General features: G+C 47.3%; 1 protein-coding gene across 2 annotated transcripts in view; it reads left to right on the top strand.

The window, feature by feature from the left end:
* Window positions 1-1,040: 1,040 nt before the first annotated feature.
* RHBDF2 (rhomboid 5 homolog 2) overlaps window positions 1,041-16,370 on the top strand; it is a 125,939-nt gene continuing 110,609 nt past the window's right edge. The window contains exon 1 of one of the 2 annotated variants that reach the window (XM_069752090.1): window positions 1,041-1,139. The gene's annotated coding sequence lies outside the window, so the exon portion shown is untranslated. The remainder of the gene's footprint in view (window positions 1,140-16,370) is intronic. The other variant, XM_069752089.1, reaches the window with a different exon arrangement.

Raw genomic sequence — 16,370 nt, 5'->3', positions numbered from 1 at the left:
GAATGGCTGAATGGCGGCCTCAGGTCTGACAGACAGCACGAATGGATGATTGGCACCCTCGGGTCTATCAGAAATCAGAAATCTTCTCATAACCGTTCAGCTTACCGTTCCAAAACCGTCACCGTTATAAGTAGTGATGAGTGAATATACTCGTTACTCGAGATTTCTTGAGCACGCTCGGGGGTCCTTCGAGTATTTTTTAGTGCTCGGAGATTTAGTTTTTCTTGCCGCAGCTGAATGATTTACATCTGTTAGCCAGCATAAGTACATGTGGGGGTTGCCTGGTTGCTAGGGAATCCCCACATGTAATCAAGCTGACTAACAGATGTAAATCATTCAGCTGAGGTGATGAAAACTAAATCTCCGAGCACTAAAAAATACTCGGAGGACCCCCGAGCATGCTCAAGAAATCTCGAGTAACGAGTGTATTCGCTCATCACTAGTTATAAGACACTACACACAGCAGTGTATTGTTTCTCCGGTCAGTGTGAGCTATAAGGTGAGCTCTAGTTAATCTGGACGACAGGGTTCCTTCTCCTTTTAGCCACACTTGCCATGCTTCCTTCACAAGTCGTACAGCTGTATACCGTGACCCTTTACACTGAGCTTGAAGTGAAAACTGTTCTCCTGCTGCACGTTCTTTGTCTCTCTCCTGCCTGGACCAGCTGCCCCCAGTATTGGATTTCTTCTGATGGAACTTCCAAAGCCACGAGTCCAGACAAGCCCCGGAACTCGGAGCCGCCCCCGCAGTGTAAACAGGCACAGACCGAACCGTGGGAAGTTTACTGTCCGGGCAGCACAGGAAGGAGCCAGGAGCCGCGGACACGCACACCGCGCCTCACAGCACACCGCGCCTCACAGCACACCGCGCCTCACAGCACACCGCGCCTCACAGCACACCGCGCCTCACAGCACACCGCGCCTCACAGCACACCGCGCCTCACAGCACACCGCTGCCCCAGCTTCAGACTCCAGTCAGGACTCGCTACCCGCCCACGTGTCTCCCCGTTAACTTCCGCATTTTGTGTCAGCCTCTAACCACGCCCACCCAGCTGACTCGCTGCAGCCACGCCCAGAAAGTGTGTTTGTTCTGGAGTGAGAGGACGGGAAGCGTGGAGGGAGCAGCGGAGTGCGCCCAGGTGAGTGCGCCGTGTGCGGGGCGTGTCCTCGCCGTGTACCGGGGTCCTGCTTGTGTCACGGACGGCACTGGCCTCTGGACTCTCACTTACTGCCCGGACTCTGGGCTAGCTGGGCGTCTATTGCTTCCTGTTATCAGCCAAGTGTCTGGCCGATCACGTGCGTTCAGTTCTGAGATCAGCTCCATACAGCCGGTCCTATAGCCTGGCTTATAGGAACCAATCCCGTTATCATAGAGGGGAGTATGGACCGAAAAGCTTACGTATGCTCACATCCTAGCCGAACGGGCTCATCTGGCTGGAGGAGACCCCCGTGAGTCAGCCCCCACTGAGATAGAATGTACTCTGGTAAATATTACAACTCCCATGTTTATGTTGTGCACTGATGACATCATCATGGCCACAGAGGGAATATGATGTCATCACTGCATTACTGGCTGGGAGACACTTATTTCAAACTTTTTTTTTCTCTCTTTTGGGTGGGGGTGGGTGGATCTTTTAGTTTATATTCGGAAGTATTGTTTTTATAGTATTCTGTATAAGCTGGTGGAGAGGGCAGCCTGTATTCTGCTTATCCGGCAGAGATTTGGGCTTACTTAGGCTGGTGGAGAGGGTAGCCTGTATTCTGCTTGTCCGGCAGAGATTGGGGCTTACTTAGGCTGGTGGAGAGGGCAGCCTGTATTCTGCTTGTCCGGCAGAGATTGGGGCTTACTTAGGCTGGTGGAGAGGGCAGCCTGTATTCTGCTTATCCGGCAGAGATTTGGGCTTACTTAGGCTGGTGGAGAGGGCAGCCTGTATTCTGCTTGTCCGGCAGAGATTGGGGCTTACTTAGGCTGGTGGAGAGGGCAGCCTGTATTCTGCTTGTCCGGCAGAGATTGGGGCTTACTTTGGATGGTGGAGAGGGCAGCCTGTATTCTGCTTGTCTGGCAGAGATTGGGGCTTACTTAGGATGGTGGAGAGGGCAGCCTGTATTCTGCTTGTCTGGCAGAGATTGGGGCTTACTTAGGATGGTGGAGAGGGCAGCCTGTATTCTGCTTGTCTGGCAGAGATTGGGGCTTACTTAGGCTGGTGGAGAGGGCAGCCTGTATTCTGCTTGTCTGGCAGAGATTGGGGCTTACTTAGGCTGGTGGAGAGGGCAGCCTGTATTCTGCTTATCCGGCAGAGATTTGGGCTTACTTAGGCTGGTGGAGAGGGCAGCCTGTATTCTGCTTGTCTGGCAGAGATTGGGGCTTACTTAGGATGGTGGAGAGGGCAGCCTGTATTCTGCTTGTCTGGCAGAGATTGGGGCTTACTTAGGATGGTGGAGAGGGCAGCCTGTATTCTGCTTGTCTGGCAGAGATTGGGGCTTACTTAGGATGGTGGAGAGGGCAGCCTGTATTCTGCTTGTCTGGCAGAGATTGGGGCTTACTTAGGCTGGTGGAGAGGGCAGCCTGTATTCTGCTTGTCTGGCAGAGATTGGGGCTTACTTAGGCTGGTGGAGAGGGCAGCCTGTATTCTGCTTATCCGGCAGAGATTTGGGCTTACTTAGGCTGGTGGAGAGGGCAGCCTGTATTCTGCTTGTCCGGCAGAGATTTGGGCTTACTTAGGCTGGTGGAGAGGGCAGCCTGTATTCTGCTTGTCCGGCAGAGATCGGTTCCTACTTGGGCTGGTGGAGAGGGCAGCCTGTGTTCTACCTGGCTGGTGGAGAGGGCAGCCTGTATTCTGCTTGTCTGGCAGAGATCGGTACTTGTGCTGGGATCTCTGTTCTGATGATAGGTACAGTATATGTATTGGTGTACATCACAAGGTCTGTACATTGGAGCTGTATGGCCGGTCTCTCCATACTTCTGCTGTGTCTGCCTGTCACACTCGCTGCCTATATAGGCCATGGCGTTTTCAGCCGATTAGTAGTTAGTTCCCTAAAGACGAGCATGGTAATAGTTGCTGGTGGTTGCATTACACCGATGTGTCAGCTGCATCCTGCTCGCCCAATCCTCCTTCTCTACATCCTGCCGCTCGTCCTTTGTGTCTCTTCTGCTCTATTTCCTCTTAATGTATAAGCGTGTATACGGCACGGGCTGGGTGGTGATGAGGTTAAACCAAAGGTTGGAGTAGTAAGTTATAAAACTCTTCCCACCATCCATCCCGAGAGCCTGTGTATTGATTAGCACTTGTTTGTCTCGGATCACGACGTGGACTTGGGCAGTCTCCCTATCGGTGGTCCTCTTATACCATGTTATAACCTGCATTGGAGGGGCGATTATAGGACCTGCAGTATGTATGTTACATCGCGCGTGTATACAGCAGTCTTTTCCCCATAAATAAATACCTTTAAAGGGAACCTGTCACCCCCCGACGCGTTTGTAACTCAAACAGCCACCTTGTGCTGCATTCTGACAAGGTGGCTCTTTTAGTTCGGGTCCCTGGCACTGCTGCGGTAATCGCTTTTGAAGTTTGTCCCTCATACCGTGAAATTGTCTGGGGGGCAGGTCTTTCCCCCTAATCCAGACGCCTCACAGCAGTCACCCATGGCCTCTGCGCGCCGGGCGCCACCTCTTCCTTCAGTAGCGTCCCCGGCACCTGCGCTGTAAGTTCAAAGGGCAGCGCAACTACGCATGTCCGAAAAAAAAAAAATAACAGCGCAGGCACTGGGGACGCTACTGAAGGAAGAGAAGGAGGCGGCGCGCAGAGGCCATGAGTGACGGCTGTGAGGCGTCTGGATTAGGGGGGAAAGACCTGCCCCCCGGGAAGATTTCACAGGTATGAGGGACAAATTTCAAAAACGATTATCGCAGCAGTGCCAGGGACCCGAACTAAAAGAACCACCTTGTCAGAATGCAGCATTAGTGCAGCATAAGTTTGCTCTTTTAGTTACAAATGCCTGGGGGGGTGGGGGGGATGACAGGTTCCCTTTAAACATAAATCCTCTTTTAGTTATTGCATGATGAAAAGCTGAGTGGCTACCAATGTGGCCGTCATTACGGCCATCAGAGGTGTCGTCACTACGCTTTTCCTAAGCAAATTTTTATGCAGAAATGAACTTTTAAGGCCTCATTCAGACATCGTAATTTTCTTGTATGTAAAAAATGGTCTGTGTTTCTCCAGTGTCAGTTTTTACCATCGTTGTTTCATCAGTGATTTTCTCGTATGAAAAAAAAGAGATAAGTTAGAAATCTTCTCAATGGATTACAATGGGATCTTGTGCGGCACGCTGATGCCATCCTTGGGATTTCTATCATTTTCACAGATCCATAGACTTGTTTGAGTGAATCTTGATTCATGAGTCAGATCATAAAACAGCCATGTAAACAGCTCCATAGATCATGGAGGCAGTCCGCGAAGACTGACGATTCTCTCACCGGGTCTTGTTGAGGAGGGTTTTGGAGCAGATGCTCTCGACTCATCAAGAGGCTCATGGATCTTCATGAATCCAGTCCTTGCTGGTGTAAGATCAGTGATCGTCGCCACTTGTTCTGAATGTGATGAGCGGACCCCGCAACTCCACCTTATGCCCCAGCTCTGCCTTCTTTGTTGGAGCTGGAGGGAATATGGCTTTAGAAATCTGTTGCAAAGGACCCCCCCCTCCAAAGATTTGACCGCACCCTGACGACGAGGTGTGATAACTTATTTAACAGAAGCTGTCTGGGATTTTCGTGATCTGTCTATGAAGGGAGCATATGGCTTCGGCTTTTCCTCAGCCTGTGACTTATGTTGGGTGATGCGCTTTATTGCTATGGGGATAGTTATGAAGTATAATGTAATATCAGAATTTCTGAAGGCAAAACGGTCTGGTAGTAGAAGCCTTCAGCTTATGAGAAGTGCTGGAACTACCGTGTGTGTTGGGTGTCCCATGCTTGCCACTTGCATGAGTCAGCCACGGTTTAGGTGGCCATGCACAGTGGGTAAATGTTGGCTAAACTACACTACATGGCCAAAAGTATTGGGACACCTACATGGAGCATTTGACATCCCATTTTAAATCCATAGTTCTTAATATTGAGAAGTGTCCCCCTTAGCTGATATAACAACTTCCACTCTTTTGGGAAGGCTTTTTCCAAGATTTTCGAGAGCGTTTGTGGGAAGAACATTTGTGAGGTCAGACACTGATGTTGGAGGAGACGTCCTGGGTCACAATCTCCATTCTTATAAAATATAATGCACGTCACTCTGTAACCAGGAGGTGCTCGGAGAGGGATACCACTCCCTTATATGTATATGTCAAAAAAATCCGGCACTCAAAATCGTCTGCAAAAAAGTTTTATTCCAGTGCAATCCCAAATTCATATATAACGTTTCGGTCTGTAACTTAGACCTTCCTCAGACTAGGATTGAAAAACATAAACAGTCAAAATCAAACAATAAATAAATACATGCCTTAAATTCAGGCAAAAAAGCAACGTCCTGATTTAGACATACAATATCACATGAGAAAGACATGCAATAAAATATATTCTAACATATAGAAAACCTAGGAACAGTTTCAACTTATGGCGTATATGGGCAAAGTTGTAACATTGCTTATTCAAATAGAATTGTGCATAAATAGAAAAACTATAACATTCCTAGGTCCATATGATAATGTATAAACAGATACATTGTACCAAAAATGGCCATCATAGACACTTCTATAAGACATCCAAGGAAGTGTGATACAAGCAATGTGAGCAATGTCCTCTAGGATCATAATATAGTATGATATCTACCTAAGGGTTTCATGGAGATAAAAAATCAAAAGAAGAAGTATAAAATATGAAAAAAATGAAAAAAAATATATGGAAAAATGAAAAAAATGAAAAAATTGAGAACGTGAACCCAAAAAGGGGGCATCGTAAGGTGAGAGAAAGAAAACAAATTACCAGCAACTATATCTGGGACAAAAACAGATGCTTTAAAAAAAGAACACAAAGTCTGAAAAAGGACAAAAAATATGCATAAATAGAGTGCTGCCATAATGCTGGCAGGATAGCTGCAGGGTAAGAAAAAATCTAATGAGATATGTGCATGAAAGTACTAACAAGTTCTCCATTCTTAGGCCGGGGTCACACTTGCGAGAAACTCGCGCATCAATACCCGGCACTGCCTCTGGCACTCAGACAAGAGCGTTCAGCTACATAGGAATACATGCAGCCACACACTCAGGTCCCGAGTGCTGACGGCAGTGTCGGGTATTGAGGTGCGAGTTTCTCGCAAGTGTGACCCTGGTCTTATTCATTCCAAAAGTGTTGGTTTAGGTCAGTCAAGTTCTTCCACACCAAACTCGTTCCCCCCCCCCCCCAGCCATGTTTTTATGGACCTTGCATTGTGCAGGGGCACAGTAATGGTGGAACAGAAACGTTCCCACGTAGCTGAAAGCATACAATTGTCCAAAATGTCTTGGTATTCTGAATCAGGTTGTCCAGTCTAAGATTAGTGCCGTCACCCTGTGCCGAGTGGTGATACAGCCCTTTAAGACTTCCTTTCAGGGCTCACTCATACGAGTGTATAACACGTCTGAGTGCTATCTGATGTTTTATAGGATAGCACTTGGCCCAATATTCTATGGGGCAGTGCAGATGTGCAATTTTTTTGTTTGTTTTCTCATGCTGTGAGTGCATCTGATGATTGGATAATTCTCTGTGAAACCTTGGTCTGCAGTCCGATAGCAGCAGACACAGAGAATAGAGAAGATAGAGAAATTAAGTTCTCCGTATTCTATAAACCAATAAACAGGCTCTCCATGTATGTGTCCTGACTGTCACAAGGCCGCAACACATGCAGCTGCGGCACCGATCAGCTGGCACGATCTAGGAAGCCGGGTATCCTCTGCAGCTTATTCGGCAAGCGTTATAGCTTGGCGAATAAGAGGGAAGCCGAGCAAATTCACTCAACTCTAATTGAGAGCTCCTGGAAGCTTTCCTGCATTAAGGCTCAGCTGTTCACTGTTAGTCACTCCCATCTCCTATATAATCTGGGTCCTGGCTGGCACTCTTTGTCAGAGTAGCTTATGCTGCATGGCTGGAGGTTGTTGAAGAAGGCATTTAGTGTGTTTATCTGTGACTGTTGTGTTGTGAAAGGTAATTCAGTACCACAATGGACATAGAGGTCAGCGCACATACAGTGACCTGGCAATAACCCAAAAAACAAGAACGAGCTCTGAGACGTGGGAACTCTGTTGACCGCAATCCCTAATCCTCTCCAACCACACTAAATGCAGCCGTGGATTGCGCCTAACGCTCCCTATGCAACTCGGCACGGCCTGAGAAACTAGCTAGCCTGAAGATAGAAAATAAGCCTACCTTGCCTCAGAGAAATACCCCAAAGGAAAAGGCAGCCCCCACATATAATGACTGTGAGTTAAGATGAAAAGACAAACGTAGAGATGAAATAGATTTAGCAAAGTGAGGCCCAACTTTCTGAACAGAGCGAGGATAGGAAAGGTAACTTTGCGGTCAACACAAAACCCTACAAGAACCACGCAAAGGGGGCAAAAAGACCCTCCGTACCGAACTAACGGCACGGAGGTACACCCTCTGCGTCCCAGAGCTTCCAGCAAGCAGAAAAAAACAAATAGACAAGCTGGACAGAAAAAAACATCAAACAAATAGCAAAGAGGAACTTAGCTATGCAGAGCAGCAGGCCACAGGAACGATCCAGGAGGAAACAGGTCCAATACTAGAACATTGACTGGAGGCCAGGATCAAAGCACTAGGTGGAGTTAAATAGAGCAGCACCTAACGACTTCACCACATCACCTGAGGAAGGAAACTCAGAAGCCGCAGTACCACTTTCCTCCACCAACGGAAGCTCACAGAGAGAACCAGCCGAAGTACCACAAAGGAGGGAGCTCTGCCACAGAATTCACAACACTGTTGCTAGGTTTTGAGTGTGTGATAATTCCCCTTCTTTGTATCCTACTTTGGTTTTACCCCATCCTCCACTCCCCCTTATATACCTCTTGTTTTTGTGAGTATATTTGTATGATTGGTATTTTCGTTTATCCCTGTTTATATTATCTTGTTAGTCTGGTTGGTCTATTACAGTACACTACTACTCCCGTGTTTCCTGGGTGGGGAAGGGTACAGACTGTGGGCGGATTCAGGAGCTAAGGCAAGGTGTGTGGCTCATGGCGTCTTCACCATCAGAAGTAATCTGAGGAACAGGACGAGCTAGGGCGCCCCTAGCATTGGGGACAGGGAAGGAACCCTTGGTTCTGGGACACCTGACAAGAGTCGTAACAGTAACTTTGTGGTCTTCCACATCATGGCTGAGATGCTGTGGATCCTTAAAGGGGTATTCTCATCTCCAAGATCCTATCACAATATGTAGTAGGTGTAATAATATAAGCAAATACCTCCATTAGAAATATAACATAGTTTTTTATATTCACTTTGTCTCTTTCCTCATGTGCAGGTATTGCGGAGCCTTCAGTATCCATGGTTATGAGCACTCATATAGTGACAGCCAGGTAGCTAGATACCTAAGGTCCTGAAACACCTGAACATGAGGAAAGAGACATAGCCAATACCTCCAATTAGAAATGTAGTATAGTTATTCTGATTTGCTAATATTTTTATTACACCTACTACATATTGGGGTAGGATCTTGGAGATGGAATACTCCTTTTAACTGATCCACTTTATAATACTACCACTCAGTTATTGGGGGGATATTTAGAAGAAATTACACAAACAGACTTGTTCCTATTACAGGACCATACTCGAATTAGCTGAGCTCTTTGAATTGAGGCATTCTTTCTCAAATCTTAGTAAAGGCTGACAGCATGGGAAGGGGATGAATGTTATACACCTGTGACAATTGGGTTGAATTAAACATTTGAATTCAGTGATTTTAAAGGAAATCTATCAGCAGGTTTTTGGTACGAAATCTGAGGACAACATGAGGTAGGGGTTAAAACACAGAATTTAATGATATGACACATATTAAGCTGTGTACAGTTGTTTACTTACAGTGAAGTCTTTGTCACTAGGACATAATCACTGCCAAGTCTGATGAGCACATGGGCTGCTAGTCTGACACGCCCCCTTCTGTGATTAGCAGCTCACTGTTTATAGACTATGTACATATAGAGCCTGGTGGGGGTGGGGGCAGCTTTCTCAGCTTTGTTTCATGCTAAGGCTAAAAACTGTCAGAACTGGTACACCCAGTAATCGAAGTGATATTATATTATTGGATTCAGCTTCTCTTTGCCTAAGTCATGCTGCTTTGAGATGAGGTAGCAAAAACCCGCTGACACATTCCCTTTAAGAGGCATGTCCCTATACTTTCGTCCGTATAGTGTACCTAAATGTTGCATTGTAGCGATGCTGTAGGAGAGAAAAGGGGTTACATGACCTCTGGGACCCATGCATGATGTCTCATCCATATTACTGTCTCATGACCTGGACTAAAGAGCATCATATATGGCTGGGTCAGTAGGATTATAATTGTGCTGAGGATTGTGTGTGACAAAATATGGCTACAATACAGGCGACTAGAGTATGTACTACTTCCCCGGAGAAGCATCTGCAAAACTGACATGTCAGTAGTGGTGGCTCCCGGATACTTGCCCAATTTTACTCACTTAAAGGAGTTTTTCATGGTTACATATTTATACTCGGGTTTCGGTTATGTGAAATTAAGAATCAGCCTTACTTTCCGTCTTCTGATTTAGAGCTGCCTTTTGGTTGCTCTCGGTTTTCGTCGACAGGGCAGCAGGTATGGTATCGTCACCGCTGCAGCCAATCACTGGTCTCAGCTGTCTTGTACATGATTGGCTGTAGCAGTCACATGCAGTAGTCACTCATGCTGCCCTATCAGCCAGGAGGCTCACCGTTTGATTTTAATAAGGGATAGTCAAATTATCTAACAATTGCCCAAAAAGTATACCATATATTTATTTGTTAAATACACACTCCCCATATGTATAGGACATATTAAAAAAAAAAAAAAAAAAGAAAAAAAAAAGATATATACACTACTACAGAAATGGATTTACAGCCCACCCAAGTTGAACATAAAATACACCTGTTAGTCCCTATAGATCCATTGGCACCTTAGGCTAGGGTTTACGCAATTTGCGCACCCGTTCACCGAGGACTATCCCTCTATGTCCCTAATTGACCCTTGGTCAAATCAAAACTGTTTAGTCATGGGGAATCTTATATCCATATATCAAATAATTGGATACTATTGTGGGGCCATGTATCCACGTACCATAGGGCGAACATTGTTCAACAGGTGGGTGCTCCACAAATACTGTTATTAAGGTACCTTCACACTGAACAACTTAACAACGATATTGCTAGCGATCCGTGACGTTGCAGCGTCCTGGATAGCAATATCGTTGTGTTTGACACGCAGCAGCGATTTGGATCCTGCTGTGACATCGTTGGTCGGAGCAGAAAGGCCAGAACTTTATTTCGTCGCTGGATCTCCCGCAGGCATCGCTGAATCGGCGTGTGTGACGCCGATTCAGCGATGTCTTCACAGGTAACCAGGGTAAACATCGGGTTACTAAGCGCAGGGCTGCGCTTAGTAACCCGATGTTTACCCTGGTTACCATTGTAAATGTAAAAAAAAACCAAACACTACATACTTACATTCCGGTGTCTGTCGCGTCCCCTGGCGTCAGCTTCCCTCACTGACTGTGAGCGCCGGCCGGCCGTAAAGCACAGCGGTGATGTCACCGCTCTGCTTTACGGCCGGCCGGCGCTGACACAGTGTAGGGAAGCTGACGCCGGGGGACAGACACCAGAATGTAAGTATGTACTGTTTTTTTTTTTTTTTACATTTACAATGGTAACCAGGGTAAACATCAGGTTACTAAGCGCGGCCCTGCGCTTAGTAACCTGATGTTTACCTTGGTTACCAGGGGACTTCGGCATCGTTGGTCGCTGGAGAGCTGTCTGTGTGACAGCTCTCCAGCGACGAAACGGCGACGCTGCAGCGATCGGCATCGTTGCCTATATCGCTGCAGCGTCGCTTAATGTGACGGTACCTTTAGTATTAGTGCTAGACATATTATTCGAGCACGCAGAAGACACTCGGTTAGCACCTGAGCATGCTCAGATAACACCTTATCCCAGCACGTTCGTTCATCACTAATAGGCATAAATTCATGATGTCCTCTATGAAGATAGCTTGGTATCTGTGGTTATCCTGTTTGCTCCCCCAATCCATCTCACTGTTTCCCTGAAACTATTGCTTCCCTTTCATGATGTCACCTAATTCATATTGTAGAGGAAAGGAAGTATGGGGGAAATATGTCCCCTGAATGCTCCTGGCCATATCTCCCTATACATTAGAGGGTTTACAAACTTTTCTTGTAACAGATCCATTTTTTTACCCTTCGCCACAACAGCACCCACTGGAGAGAGAGGGATCCGCCCCAAGGAACATGAAACCTACAGAAGAGAATAAAAGGGATTGTCCGCCTCTCCTCCTCAGTTTAGGTTTCCTGTTCCTAGGGGAACCTCAGGATAATCTCAGCAGACACATACCTGGGCCAGGGCATCCGCCTGTGCGGTCTCTGCAGGAACGGTAGGGGTTGCGGTCCAGATGCAGCGTCTGGGGAGTTTCCGTTAGATGGCTCCCCCCTCATCTGTCGGATACAGTGAGGACCCGGTCCGGGGGAGGCCGCCCGGTCTCACTGACGCTCTGCAGGAAAGCGCGGTAGGCGCATGCGCAGTATACCGCGCTAAAAAAAAAACCCCGTATCTGGCAGAAGTGGCTTATAAAAGGGGAATTGTTGTGGGCACACGGCGATGCAACATGTCATCCCCAGGCAAGACGGTGGACCCAGCAGGAGACTCAGCCAGCAGGAGGTCCTTAGATGTCAGCCGTAAAAGTGATACAGCGGACTCTAGATCCGGGACTGCGCTTCGGCCACCTGATCCGGTACCGGAAAAGCTTCACTGGATGACTGTTGACTCTCTACCTATTAAGCTGATACTATGTTTTGCCATATTCCCCCCCCCCCCCCCGCCCCCCCAGGCCAAAAAGAAGAAAAAGTCGATGCATAAGCATTGTGCTTTATGCGATCAGCCTCTCTCAGATTCCTACCCCAAAAAGCTCTGTAAGCAGTGCATTAGTGAAACCATGCAAAGTTCATCTATGTCAGTTATGGATATACGGGCCATAATCAGAGAAGAATTGCAAGCCATTACCCAATCCAGCGCACCCCTTAAAAAAAAAAAAAGTAGCGAAAGAAAAGTAGCGTCCAGTTCTGAGTCCGATAATAATCAAATTGTGGACTCGGACTCCTCACACGCATCATCCTCATCTTCATCACCGTCAGATATTGAGGGTCGATCATGTTTTCCACTTGAAGGAGTAGATAATTTGGTAAAATCAATCGGAAGCACAATAGGTTGTAAAGAAACAAAAGATGATCAGACCACGCAAGATATAATGTTTGCTGGGTTAGCGGAGAGGAAAAGGAGAGCTTTCCCAGTAATCCCGGCTTTTAAGGCATTAATAAAAAGAGAATGGGAAAAGCAGGACCAGAGAAGTTTCCTCCCATCAGCCTCCAAGAGAAAATATCCTTTTAGTGATGATGAACTAATGATCTGGACTAAAATCCCTAAAGTGGACGCAGCGGTGGCTTCCACTTCAAAACAATCCACTTTACTGGTTGAGGATGCAGGCCTACTTTCTGATCCTCTTGACCGGAAAGCAGAGTCATCATTAAGGGTATGTGCACACGTATTCTGGGTCCACTGTGGATTTTTCTGCAGCGGATTTCAGCAGATTTGATAAACAGTGGAAAACCGCTGCGGATTTATCTCGGTTTTTCTGAGGTTTTCACTGCGATTTTACCACTGCGGATTTCTATTGGAGCAGTTGTAAAACCGCTGCGGAATCCGCAGAAAGAAGTGACATGCTGCGGAATGTAATCCCATAAGTTTTCATTGAACTGTAAACGCATGGGAAGCAGCTGCGGATCCGCAGCAAAATCCGCAACGTGTGCACATACCCTAAAGAGATCATGGGAAGCTTCCACAGGTATATTTAAGCCGGCAATTGCCAGTACATGCACCGCTAGATCCATGCTCATCAGGAATGATCAATTAGATCAATAAATTGAGCAAACCATCTCTAGACAAAAATTGTGGGATGCTATACCATTAATTAGAGGGGCTGACGCATCAGCTGATGCACTACGCCTTGCAGCAAGATCAGCAGGTCTTGTGAATAATGCCAGTCGAGCCTTATGGATGAAGAGTTGGAAAGGGGACACGCAGTCGAAAACAAAGATCTGCACTATCCCATGTGAGGGTGAGTTTCTCTTTGGAAAAGTCCTAGATGATATCCTCAAAAAGGCAAAAGAAAGGAAAAAAGTGTTCCCTGACCCATCAATTCCTTTCTATAGGAAGACTTTCAGAAGGAGACCATTCGGGAAAAGGAGACAGAGTGAAAGACCAGCATGGTGGGCCACGAAAGAAGAAAAGCAGAGGGGTACTATGTTTAAGGGACCCACCTTCCGCAGAGATAATAAATATTGAAATACCGGTCACCCCAGTTGGGGGTAGACTAAAATTATTCTTCCCACAATGGGAAAAAATAACATCAAGTTCGTGGATTTTGAGTATCATCAAAGAAGGAATTAAGATAGAATTCCTCCAAATTCCCCACGACTCATTTATTATAACAAACCTCAGCTCACCGATACAGCAAAGAGGCCTTGAACTTGAAATGCAAAGTCTAGTAGATAAAAAAGTCTTAGTTAAAGTTCCAAAGGGACAAGAAGGTAGCGGGTTCTACTCTCCATTATTTCTAATCCCTAAGCCCGATGGTTCATTTAGAACAATTATAAATCTATAAAAGCTTAATACATTTATTCGAAACCATACATTTAAAATGGAATCCATTAGATCCACCATTAAGCTCCTTTTTCCAAACTGTAAGATGGGGGTATTGATTTAAAAGATGCATATTACCATCTCCCTATCCATAACAGATACCAAAGATACTTCAGGGTCGCAGTAAAGGTACCGTCACACTCAGGGCCGCCATCAGGGCACTACAGCCGTGACTGGCGTATGGGGCCCGGTGAGCAGAGGGGGCTGCTGCGTGGAGAGAGGAGCGCGGCAGGTAAGTAGAACTTTTTTGTTTTTTTGAGAGCGGCGATGCGGGGGGGGGGGGGGGATCCGGGGGCCAGTAAAGCTGGACACAGGGTGGGGGCCGGGGGGCAGTAAAGCTGGACACAGGGTGGGGGCCCAGGGCAGTAAAGCTGGACACAGGGTGGGGGCCGGGGGGCAGTAAAGCTGGACACAGGGTGGGGGCCCAGGGCAGTAAAGCTGGACACAGGGTGGGGGCCCGGGGGCAGTAAAGCTGGACACAGGGTGGGGGCCGGGGGGCAGTAAAGATGGACACAGGGTGGGGGCCGGGGGGCAGTAAAGATGGACACAGGGTGGGGGCCGGGGGGCAGTAAAGATGGACACAGGGTGGGGGCCGGGGGGCAGTAAAGCTGGACACGGGGGGGGCAGAGTGCTGGACAGAGATGGGGCAGAGTGCTGGACAGAGATGGGGCAGAGTGCTGGGCAGAGATGGGGCAGAGTGCTGGGCAGAGATGGGGCAGAGTGCTGGGCAGAGATGGGACAGAGTGCTGGGCAGAGATGGGGCAGAGTGCTGGGTAGAGATGGGGCAGAGTGCTGGGCAGAGATGGGGCAGAGATGGGGCAGAGTGCTGGGCAGAGTGCTGGGCAGAGTGCTGGGCAGAGTGCTGGGCAGAGATGGGGCAGAGTGCTGGGGCAGAGTGCTGGGCAGAGATGGGGCAGAGTGCTGGGCAGAGTGCTGGGCAGAGATGGGGCAGAGTGCTGGACAGAGATGGGGCAGAATGGATACGATGGAGACAGATGGGGCAGGATGGGGAGATCATATGGGGCAGAATGGATACCCATGAGGGCAGGATGGGAGAACATATGGCTGGAGCCTGGAATGAGACACACGGGGGCTAGGATGGCGAATATTACCATAGGGGCTAATTAAGGGATATTATTATTGCAGTGATGTATTTATTTTATTTTTTGAGTATACTGTTTTAAATGGGGGGGAGGTCCTGTTACTGTGTAGAGTGATACTATGTTGCCTTCTTCATGTGGTGTAATGTAGAAGTTGGGAAAATTAAGTAATGTGTTCTACAAGCGGAACTCGAGATAACTGTTTTATTTCCTGCAGAGACGAGTCCTGGCTGGATGAAGTGATGGCGGTCTGTGCTGGATGAAAGATGAAGGACTTCACCTATAGACGTCACTGGTGAGTCAGTGTTACCTATACACTGTATACTATATACAGAGGTCCTGTGTACAATGTCACCAGTGATCACTGTATTACCTATACATTATATACAGAGCTCCTGTGTATAATGTCACCGGTGATCACTGTATTACCTGTACACAGACACTGCATACTAATTACAGATCTCCTGTGTATAATTCGACTGCTGGTGATAGTATTGTGGTTTTTTTTTTATTACTGATCAGTATTGTAGTATTCAGTCATTTGTGGTTATATGCGGTCTGGTCATGGTGTAGCGGTATTTGTTCCTTGTATTTTATATTATTCGATCACTGTGGTGGTAATGTCATCTGGTCATAGTGCGGTGGTATTTGTTCCTTGTATGTAGTATTATAGGTCATTTTAAAAATTGAAAAATAAATAAAAATATACCTAAATTGTATTGCATATTTTAACAAATATTTAGTAGGTTACAGTAGAGTAGGGCCCGGCCAAAAGTGTCTACCGTGTTATGGTGGCGGCTTTAAAAATCTTTTGGCCAAAACAAAAGCTGCCGGCTATATGTGTGATCTGGTGATGGGAACTGTCAATGTGTGATAGGTGAGAAGTGGAGATTTTCCAAGAGAGAGCGGTGGGACTGTGGACAGTTCAAGGGGTGGAGCCTGGAGGCGGGGCTGGGGTGGAGCCTGGGCGGAGTTTCAAGGGGGCCCCGAAAATTTTGCCAGTATGGGGCCCCGAAATTTCTAGTGGCAGCCCTGGTCACACTCAGCAACTTTGCAAAGAGAACGACAACAATCCGTGACGTTGCAGTGTCCTGGATAGCGATCTCGTTGTGTTTGACACGCAGCAGCGATCTGGATCCCGCTGTGCCATCGCTGGTCGGAGCTAGAAGTCCAGAACTTTATTTAGTCGCCAGGTCGGCGTGTATCGTCATGTTTGACATCAAAAGCAACGATACCAGCAATGAGCATAGGGCCCATAGATGTGTGTCGGATCGGTACACTCCGGCTGTTTGACATGGAGCTAACAACCAGCGAGA

This window comes from Ranitomeya imitator, chromosome 2 (assembly GCF_032444005.1).
Source record: "Ranitomeya imitator isolate aRanImi1 chromosome 2, aRanImi1.pri, whole genome shotgun sequence".
In the NCBI taxonomy this organism is placed as follows: Eukaryota; Metazoa; Chordata; class Amphibia; order Anura; family Dendrobatidae; genus Ranitomeya; species Ranitomeya imitator.
The sequence above is the reverse complement of the archived record's forward strand: the minus strand, read 5'-3'. Positions and strand labels throughout refer to the sequence as shown.